At 38.8% G+C, this 11,341-nt stretch overlaps 1 pseudogene; it reads left to right on the top strand.

Annotated features, from left to right (window-relative positions):
- The first annotated feature begins 689 nt into the window (after window positions 1-689).
- Window positions 690-10,633, top strand: LOC108705356 (annotated as a pseudogene).
- Window positions 10,634-11,341: the final 708 nt, after the last annotated feature.

Genomic DNA, 11,341 nt, shown 5'->3' on the forward strand with positions numbered 1-11,341 from the left:
TTTCATATTGCTCCGGTAATATGGACCCTAGCAGCTAGATTGTTGAAATAGCAAACTGGACAAAAGCTGCATAAAAAGCTAAATAACTGAAAAACAACAAATAATAAAAAATTAAAACCAGTTGCAAATTCATAATATCACTCTCAACATTATACTCAAAGGTGATCAACCCATTTAATGAAAATTTCCATCAAACTTCTACATTCCTTTCTGGTTATTATTTTATCTCAGCAGAACAATACATCAATAGATAAAGTGATAAAACTTTATGTAAATATTTTGTAGAAACCTTGGGCTCTTATCTCCTCCCTTCCCAAACACATCGCAATTGCTTCATGCTGTGTCTATAGCTATGCAAAGGGTTGGCATCTCCATAAATCTCAGTCTGCAAATCACCGATAAGAGACCAGAGAATGCTGAACATAACTGTACAAATGTTAATGCTTTAAAATTCTATTTACTCTGTCAAAATGTTACAATGAATAACATATGACTATGAAGATTTAAATTCATCCAGGTCATGATATATCTAATATGAGTAATTAAAAAAAATAAATAACATAGGCAGTATGTTTGGATTCTAGGTACCTGGCATGGAAAAGTAACAGAGAAAATGTTAAAAGCTCTCGGAATTACGACTTGTGCAGACCTCTACCAGGAGAGGGCACTGCTCTCTTCTCTGAGACGTCATGGCAGAATTTTGTACTCTACACTATACTACTATATCACTGGGGCTTGATTCAATGCATGTAGAAAGGTAAGTGTTTTCTGTGGCTGTGTCCACAGGATTCCATCAGTCTTTCTCTTTGGTTTGTCAGTGCAAGGCCAGAGACTATTATCCACTGTTACTATAGGCACCATCTCTCCCTACTATACCTGCTATCCCACAGTCACACTCCCTTCCCAGAGACTATTATCCACTGTTACTATAGACACCATCTCTCCCTACTATACCTGCTATCCCACAGTCACACTCCCTTCCCAGAGACTATTATCCCACTGTTACTATAGGCACCATCTCTCCCTACTATACCTGCTATCCCACAGTCACACTCCCTTCCCAGAGACTATTATCCCACAGTTATTATAGGCACCATCTCTCCCTACTATACCTGCTATCCCACAGTCACAGTCCCTTCCCAGAGACTATTATCCACTGTTACTATAGGCACCATCTCTCCCTACTATACCTGCTATCCCACAGTCACAATCCCTTCCCTACAGACTATTATCCCACTGTTACTATAGTCACCATCTCCCCATACTATACCTGCTATCCCACAGTCACACTCCCTTCCCAGAGACTATTATCCCACTGTTACTATAGGCACCACTATAGGGCTTGATTCAACGCATGTAGAAAGGTAAGTGTTTTCTGTGGCTGTGTCCACAGGATTCCATCAGTCTATCTCTCTTTGATTTGTCAGTGATAGGCCAACAATAGAGAGTAATCATTTTCTAATGTATATCATTTTCCTGTTTACTATCCATATAACCATCTGTATTCTGTGAAGCAAAGTTACCAGTGTTTATTCTTTAAACACATGCACACAGTTGTTTCCACATATGCACAAGGAACATAAATGATCCCTTGTGACGCACATAAAATTGGATAATTGCCAGTGACTTTGAAAGCCATGGCAATGCTAAAGTGTTGAGCTGCTCCATATGGAATTTAGGGAATCTTGCTACAGGGCAACCCTTTTGAAATAAAAAACAACAAAGTGGTATAAAGGTTTATCTTGCTGAAATTGCACTGGACATTTGTTTTTAAATTGGGCTGCAGTTTTGGCAGAACTATGTTTTAGAGTCTGGCCACAGGGGCAGATTCAGGTAGATTAGTCGCCAGGCGACAAATCTTTTCTTCTCGCCGCTAATCTGCCTTCCCCTGGATAAAATGTAAATCGCCTGGGGGCAGAGCGCGTCGCAATTAAGGGCGACTTCGGAAAACGCCCCCAGGCGATTTACATTTTAGCCGGGGGAAGGCAGATTGGGGAGATTAGTCGCTGCGAAGAAGAGGAGATTTGTCGCCTGGCGACTAATCTCCCCGAATCTGCCCGTGTGGCCAGACCCTTATATGCCCATTCCTTGGGTTGCCAGACAAAGCCATGCAAGCCGATTTATTTTATTAATTAATTTGAACACATGCTTTATTCTATGCAAAAAACCCAAGAAAGCCTGCATTAAGAACCAAAATGAATAAGCCGCGCAGGATGTGGATTTACTGCGGGGTAAGTTTGCAACCCTGCTTCTTTCTCTAATGCATCAGGTTATAGCTATGTCATTTTTATTCTACGTTAATCTTTTATTAAGCAATGTATTTCTTGTAAATAGACTAACCCTTCGATTGCTTGTGACATATGGGGCTCTGCACTGTTTGCCAGTGAATGGTCTCTAGATTGATGTAACCACTGGGGAGTGCTGTCAATCGATATGATGATGGAAGCCAATTGCAAGAACTATTAGGACTGCATCTGAGTGTTTTAATAACAAGCTCTTTCTAAAGATGTTTTCTTTTGTAGCCAAGATTGATCAAGGGCATAATGCAATTCCAATTGAGTCACACATAAACTTTGAATAAGAATGTGCTGTATACTGAAGAATTCTCAAAGTGACGATACCACTATAGCCATTTGTTGCATTGCTAATAGAAGTCACCTATGCAGAGCGACTAGTAGTGGCTAGTAGTACATTGATGGTAACGGCAAGTAAATTAAAGTGACACTTTAAAATGCGCTTTTTATAATTTCTATAATTTCAATTATTATATACATCTCAAGATCTGTAACCTATATAATCAAATTGGTAAATGAGTTTTTACTAATCTAGTGCAGTTACAATAACATAACATAAACAAGCATATATCACATGTAATGGTATGGATTACTAAACAGAGTTTTTCAATTTTTTTCTAAATTCCTCCAACATTTGAATTATTTGTTGAAATTATATTTCAAGAATATAGAAGAGTATAAATGAAAGCTATAATCGTAGCAGCCCCTAGTGCTTAAACTCACACTCTTGAAACTCTGCCTACCTACTCTTATATGGGGTATACCTGTATTTATCAAAGAGTGAAATAAGAGATCGCCGAGTCCTCTAGTGTGAAATTTTGCCACTATCCATTCATATCTATGGGATTTCTAAAAGAGTATTTATCAATGGGTGAAAGTTCATCCTTTGATAAATACGCCTTTCAAAATCCCATAGAAATGAAAGGAGAGGGGCAGAATTTCACTCTAGAGGCAATCTCTAACTTTTTGATAAATATACCCCCAGGTCTATTTTCCTAAATCTATATTCCTAGGAGTCTAGTAAAGGCCTTCCTTGCTTTATATATTCTAAGAGCAAACAAAATTTTCCCACTGAGAGTTTTCTATTGACAGGGCTGGAATTGTTGTGTTTCCAAATTCAGATTCAGGAACACGCTTACGCTAAGGTTTCTCTCCCCGTTTCCTGTTGTTTTTTTCTTGCCCACAACTATTTCTTTCTCTCAGTCTCTGGAATTGCTGTCTCATCAAATACTGAATTTATTGGTTACAGGTCCTAAGCTCAAGTTAAAGGGGCAGTTCATCCAGGGTTTATCACATCCAGGGCTTTTTCAGGTGCTTTGAAGGAAGTAGTTCACATTTAGTACTGTATGTTATACAATGCCCTTTTTTGTTAACATTTCAGTTGGTCTTAATTTTTTATAGCTTTGAATTATTTGCCTTTTTCCAACATTTACATGGGGCCACTGACCCTGGCAGCCAAACAGTGGTTACTTTTAATTACTTATCCATCTGTTTTGGCCATCTCATGTTTATATTTAAATCTATATTCTTCTTCTAAACTGCTGTCTGGTTGATAGGACACAATTAACTTCTGCTACACAATTATCCCAAATACAGACAGGGCATTAATGTGCCCAAATCAGACGTATGTGACAGCATAGGGATATTTTATTAGGCTGCTTTGGCCTGACAAGTGTACTTGCCCTATGTCTGCTGTTTTAGTTTGTGGTTCTCTAGTGCCTCATGTGTTATATTTGTAGCACTTAAATGACCCCATGTGCCATTGCTTTTAAAAGTAAATGTTTAGTATAATGCAGACAGTGATATTCTGAAACAGTTTGCTACCTGCCTTCTTATTCCAGCACAAAATGTAATTGCTATCTGATAACAAGCGTCACTGACATGCACTCTGGGAATCTCTAATACTTTTGCAATAATGAAGCCAATTTGCTATCTTATATCCATTTATAGGAACCGTGGCTAAATTGTACTGTATCTGACCTCTTCTTTTTTGGTAAGTTAAAATTTTACATTTAAGATACAGACCAGTCACACCACCAGTTTCCACGGAAAAGATCTTTGCTGTGGCTAAATAAATTCTTAAAGCAGAAATTGATTTGACATCACCAAAGCCATTACGGCTTAGGCTAATGGGTAACTGTTTACTATGGCAAAACCCTAGTATAAAGCTTAAAATGTATGTTTTCAGAATGAGGAGAGCTATCTTCCTTGGGATCCTCACTATATGTTAGCAGAATAGTTTAATTTCCTGGGTCACAGGTTGAGGGGTGTCCAACCTGTATAAACCTCAAACTGTCATTGACTACAGGTTTAGGGGGATACTGGGAGCTGTAGGACTACAAGTTGTACATCCATCATTGAAGTATATACTTAGGGGCAGATTTACAAAATTCGAGTGAAGAATTCGAATGTAAAAAAATTAGAATTTCGAAGTATTTTTTGGGTACTTTGACCATCGAATTGGTTAAATTCGAACGATTCGAAGTAAAAATCGTTCGACTATTCGACCATTCGATGATCGAAGTACTGTCTCTTTAAAAAATACTTCGACCACCTACTTCGGTAGATAAAACCTACCGAAGTCAATGTTAGCCTATGGGGAAGGTCCCCATAGGCTTGCCTGTGATTTTTTGATCGAAGGATTTTCCTTCGATCGTTGGATTAAAATCGTTCGAATCGTTCGATTCGAAGGATTTAATCGTTCGATCGAACGAAAAATCCTTCGATCGATCGATCGCAGGATTTGCGCAAAATCGTTCGACTTCGATATTCGAAGTCGAACGATTTTAGTTCCCAGTCGAATATCGAGGGTTAATTAACCCTCGATATTCGACTATTGATGAATCGGCCCCTTAGTGTACATGTCCAAGGATGCACTACAAGTTGGATATCACTGTTGTTATGTAAGTCTGGTAACAATTACAGTATCATAACTATACAAGAGACCACAGGAGGGCATTTATTGTGGTGCAAAATGTCAGGTTGCACAGTGCTAGTCTAGCTAACTGGAAACATGAAGGTACTAGGTTATGATCCTGCCATTCTGTGCATGAAGTTCCATGTTTGTGTTGGTTTCTACAGTCTCACAATCAGTGTCAGACTGGGACAGGGCCCACCCAAAAACCTTAGACCAGGGGCCCACTCTCAGTACTATTTTTCTTCCTTTCCTCACTCAATCTCTATTCTCCTAGTCTCTTTTCTTTACATACTATAATCTATTATTCCATCTATTTAGCCACTGACACCTGGGCCCACTGGGATTTTTCCTGGTATCCCGGTGGGCCAGTTTGACACTGCTCACAACCTGCAGGTTAATTAGATTCTGATCTCTAGTATGTGCATGCCCCTGTAGAGAATTTATATCTTAAGCTGTGCTAAGACAGATACGCTAGCTTTCATGTTGTTTTTATCCATAATTTTAGGTGTTTGAGTCTCAGGTTTCTTCGACGAAGCAAAGAAAAAACATCACCAGAAGAACATTACTAGTTTTTTGCATGCGGGCTAGAAAGAAAGCTATGTTTCACTGGGGCAGTCCGTTAAAGTAAATCCATCCACACTGCTCCCCGGTCCTCAGAGAGAGATCTTTATCAATCAGAAACGAGCAGCGAGGGAACAGATAGTACAAGAAAACAATTCCCTTTGTACTGGATGTGTTAGAAGTGAGGATGCAACAAAATCAGACTCCAGAAAAACCAGAAACATCAGTCACAGAAAATGTGAGCCAAAAGCCAGAATTTACTTTTTTTTTAAAGAAAGCAACTGGGATCGTGCAGCTTTAATAAGCACATTAACAAATGTTTAAGTGGACCACCTATATCTAGTGAGCTTTAAAGTCCATATAATGAAGGTGCCGTTATGGTGAAGAATGAAATTGCCAATAAGGATAGCCAGTGTGATGCCATGCAATATGCTGATGTTTGCACTAAGAAGCCAATTGGAGACAAAAGGTCACTGGATGCATTAACTGACTTTGTTATTAACAAAACAGTTCAAGATGTTAAATTGTGTTAAACCTAGACCAATGTCAACACTCGATTATTGCCACCAGTATATATATGAGTACAAGATGGCTCCTGAGCCTGTTTGTGCAGAAAAAGCAATGGAATGTATTGTGAACCTCGATGATGAAGAAGTGACCCCACCAAATTCAGCTGCTGCCTGTGAAGAACAATGTTTCATTTGTTCAGTCTGTAACTTAAGACAAAACATGTCAGATCTTACAGCATTTAACAGACATGTAGATGTGTGTCTTAATAAAGGAATTATTCAAAAAGTTACTGAGGAAACAGTGGTTATTAATCACCCGGCACCAAGTTCTCAAAACACATGTGAGTATTTCACCGTTTGCTTACAGAGAATCACTGAGATCTTATGATCATAAGGATTTTATGTTTATTTAGAGAACTTTATTATCTAACATTTATTCATCCATTATTTGTTTAATTTAGCTTTTATAGTATTCTAGATGGATTAAAAACTAGCCAAATTATATCACACTAGCCAACACCTGTACTCAACTCACTCAAGCATGCAGGCAATAACAGTGCTAATGAGAAGCAGGTATCAAAATGTGAACCTTGCATCCAAACCCTTTTAAAAAATTATGCCTGCCCACAACCACACAAATATATCCAATAAATGCAAGTTAAGAACATCTGACAAAGGATGGCGTCATTGGCAACCCTCCCAGTGTGTGTGTTACCTGGTGTGCCTATTGGCCTAAGTTGTGTGAGTTTCAAAGCAGAAAAAGTTTGGCAACCCTTGTGGTTGATGCTGTTCTTGGGCTGTGGCACCTAGGCACAAATTGGCACAATCCCTTTGCAGCAGGAAGTAGATATATAAGATGGCTTATCTTATACAGCAGTGTTTTTTTTTTCAGGCGCCCCTTTGAGATCTGTTCTTTGTTCAAGATCCCCTCAACAACATTCAGCCTTAGTTCCAAACATGACTAGCACAGCAAATAAGTTATCATCTGTATTGACCTTAAAGGATATATATATAAGATATGAATCTCTACATGGTCGCCAGCTGTTCTACAGGGAAACAAACAAAGCTGTTTGAGTTCTGGGAAGTCCTTCCCCCCTGCTGTTTGAAAGTATGATCCTTTCCCTGCAGAGCCATTAGGGACCATATGAAGTTTCCTGTCCACAGCAGTCAGAGCAAGTAAAATGAATTGGGAATTTCACTGCATACAGTCAGGTTTCTTATAAAAACGGTACACATTTTTTAATTAAAGTATATTGGAGATAGATTTCTTTTTCATTAAAGAAAGTAAATATGGGATTTTATTTTTTTTTTGCTTTTAAATCCCCTTTAATGCTTTGCTTTCAGGTTTTTCCAGGGCCGGATTTACATAGTGGGCGCCCCTAGGCCCACTACAATTCATCGCCCCTGTCCCCTCCAGGGGGACAGGAGCAATGGGGATTGGTGCATGGGAAATTAAAAAAATTATTGTATCTCCAGCGCATCCCCAGTGTTTTTGAACCAATGTGGGTGTGGTTGGGCAGCATGCCGCCCCCCTAAAATCCTGCCGTCCTAGGCCCGGGCCTAGGTGGCCTTTCCACAAATCCGGGCCTGGGTTTTTCTAGGAGAGCCAAACCCACCTGCGAAATGAGTACTGAAGTTGGCCGAACCCACCTGACCCACGGGTTTTGGGAATAGGCCAAATGTTTAGCTGCATGAGGGCCCACTGACACCTGGGCCCACTGGGAGTTTTCCTGGTATCCCGGTGAGCCAGTCTGACCATCTAAAGCAACAGTCTATGTGCAGCGCCATAAAGTCTAATCTATTTTGGGCTGTATCAAACAAACCTTGGGAAATAATGACTGAGAGGATAATAAAAGCACAGTATCAAAAATTCATTACTGTCATGTATCTTGGGAGCTATAAAGCTGTAGTTATCTGTACTGCTTGAGTAAAAGCATTAGATTCCAGCACAGAAACTCAGTAAAAAATGTCATAAAAATGATAATTCCCCCATTGATTGCCAGTCCCTAAATTAGTAGTAATTTGTATAGTACGCAAATAATGTAAGTACTGTTTGTACAATCACTTTCTTTTTCCTGAAGGTCATGTACCTCTGTCTTATCTGTGTTCTAAATTTAAGGCACCTAGACACAGTTTTTGTTACCCTTAAATTTATCTTTCTATAAATGATGCTGTTTGCTGCATACGCCTTTTTACTAGACTTCTGTTTGTCCTACTCAAGCTGAAGGTATACAGTGCAGTACATTTGTGATGTTTCATTTATTGAATGGTTATTGCTGATTTGATTTTGTGTTTGCAATGATATAAACTGAAACAAAGTTTAATACAGTTGATCCACTAATACCTAGGATTTCACCTCCCATCTTATAATGTCTTTGAGGCTGAGTTCCACCATCCAATGTTTTGGACTTCCCTCATAGGAGGCAAAAAAACAACCCCATGTATTCATGATTAGGGGCTGCAGGTTATTGCTGTCTTGCTCTTTCAAACCTACTGCAGCACTTACAAGCAAGATGGCATTGGCACCTCCTAGCTATTTGCCTATATTGTCCTCAGTCTACCTGGGCATATGCAGAGGAGCAGTGTTCTGTACGCCCAACCATTTTTGCCCCTTGTAATGTTCCAGCTGTACAAATAAGATGCATAGATGTTTCTGTTCAAATTTTAGCTGCAGTGCTTGTTATACCTGCCCAGCAGCCTGAGGCATAGAAATACTGTCAACTGCGTCAGAGATGCTTCTTGGTGTGACTTTGTTTGATCACCGACTTACAGTAAAGGTTATACTTTATGCTCATTCCGTTTGTCTTTCAGTATATCTTTGCAAGTACACAAGTGCCAGTGCTGCTATGAGCAATATACTTTTAGCAACCCAGTTCACAAGTTTGTAAAACTGTGTCTTTACATTCAGCTACAGTGGATGTTCTAAGGGTCTGAAAAAGCAACGGAGCCATATAACTGTAAATCTTGCAATACAGGTATAGGATCCCTTATCCGGAAAGCCGTTATCCAGAAAGCTCCGAATTATGGGAAGGCCTTCTCCAGGGTCGACAAGAGCCAGGGACCCACTGGGTATTTTCCCGTTGTCCTACCAGCCCAGTCCAACCCTGGCCTTCTCCCATATAATCATTTTATCCAAATGTTTTAAAAAATATTTCCTTTTTCTCTGTTATAATAAAACAGTACCTTGTACTTGATCACAAAACAAATTTATTAATGTTTAAATATTTTTTGTAAACTTAAGTATTGAATATCCAAATTACAGAAAGATCCGTTATCCAGAAAACCCAAGGTCCCCAGCATTCTCAATAACAAGTCCCATACTTGTGCTGTGCAAACCCAGTGTTGAATACAAACAGACACAAGGGCACAACATCATATCACATCTGATCATTAAGGTTATAGGATCAACTGGATAAATGAAGACAGATCCTATTCCTGCAAGATGCACAGAGCAGACTAGCTCACCTTTGAATTAACTTTTAGTATAATGTAGAGAGTGATTTAGCTTTTTTATTCAGCAGCTCTCCAGTTTGCAATTTCACTAATTTAGTTGCTAGGGTCCACATTACCATAGCAACCATGCATTAATTTGAATAACAGACTGCAATATGAATAGGAGAGGGTCAGAATAGAAATCTGAGTTATAAAATGTAGCGATAACAATACATTTATAGCCTTTTAAGATGGGTCAGTGACCCTCTGTTTTAAAGATGGAAAGAGTCAGAAGAAAAAGACAAATACTTTATAAAAAATTATAACAAATAAATAATGAAGACCAATTGAAAAGCTGCTTAAAATTGCCCATTCTATAACATACTAAAATCTGACATAAAGGTAAACCACCACTTTAAGGTCTATGGTATTCAGTCCATATGTTAGGAAATGTATGGGGGAACCCGGGTACCCTAAAAAAAATTTACGATCTTTTGCAGCCTATCACTCTGAAAAACGGAAAAGTCGCCAGCGTTTGGGATTTTTTTTGGGAAAAATTTTCACATTTTTTTGGAGGAAGTTCATTGTGCAGAGGGATTGTCTGTGTACTTGGAATTTATTTATCTACCTGACAAGGACTAAACACGGACTAGCTTCTATCTCCCTGTTTAGCTCAAGAAATATAAATCATAGATTATTTGTGATTAAAGCAATAGGGATAAAGTATGGCAGGCACAATCTCTATTCACTGCACTTATGTTGAACAATTGGTATACTGCCCCTTAATGTACAAAAGATATTGCATTTAAAATGACTTCTTTTTTCTTTTTTTTAAAGATTTGTTATATGAACGTTTAAGCAAAGATTATGTTTGTGGTTGGAATACCAGCAAGGAAAGTAGCCATGCACCAGACAGTTAATGTAACTAAAGAATGTATGGGATTAGCAGATCTCTTAATGTCAAAGGAAGTAGAAACTAATGCAGCACTTGTCAAATTTAAATGTATTTTTTCAATTTGACTAATGGTATCAGCTCTCTGATAGTAGCCATAGCTGTTCCCATGGCTAAAACGTTTTAAATTGGTTACTCACTTTTATGTTTTAATTATAGCAACTGAAGTGATAGTGGTAAAAATAGTGGCACTTTATTTAATGGCTACAGAATAACCTGGTGTGTGAAATTTTACTGTATTTTAGTATATATGTTTCTGCTCGTCATGAGTAATCTTATCTGTAGGGACCCTGAGATTTGTGTATGTTTTACTCAGGCAGTCTCCTTGGTATTTGGCCACCTAAAGTGGTCCTGTTGGTTCTTTAATAAACCCAGGCAGCTATCTATGTCCCTTTTCCTGGATCCATATTATTTCAAGGTTTACCCACTAGGTGGCAGCATGTAAAAAGTATAAAGGGGTCTAGCCCCATGTGCTCAGGGTCTTTCCTGGGACCTAACATCTTTGGGAGGTTGTTACAGGCTCTGGGCTACAGTCTGGTGAAGTTTATATAGGATTAGCTAGTGATAGTTAGTTTTGTTATAGTTGCTCTAGGAGCAAGAGGAAGGCTTAGGGCCCTGTAGCGAGTCAACCACTAGTGCAGGGACATCATTGAGGACCAGGTTGCATAACTCAAAA

The sequence above is a fragment of the Xenopus laevis genome, chromosome 1S, assembly GCF_017654675.1.
Source record: "Xenopus laevis strain J_2021 chromosome 1S, Xenopus_laevis_v10.1, whole genome shotgun sequence".
Lineage (NCBI taxonomy): Eukaryota > Metazoa > Chordata > Amphibia > Anura > Pipidae > Xenopus > Xenopus laevis.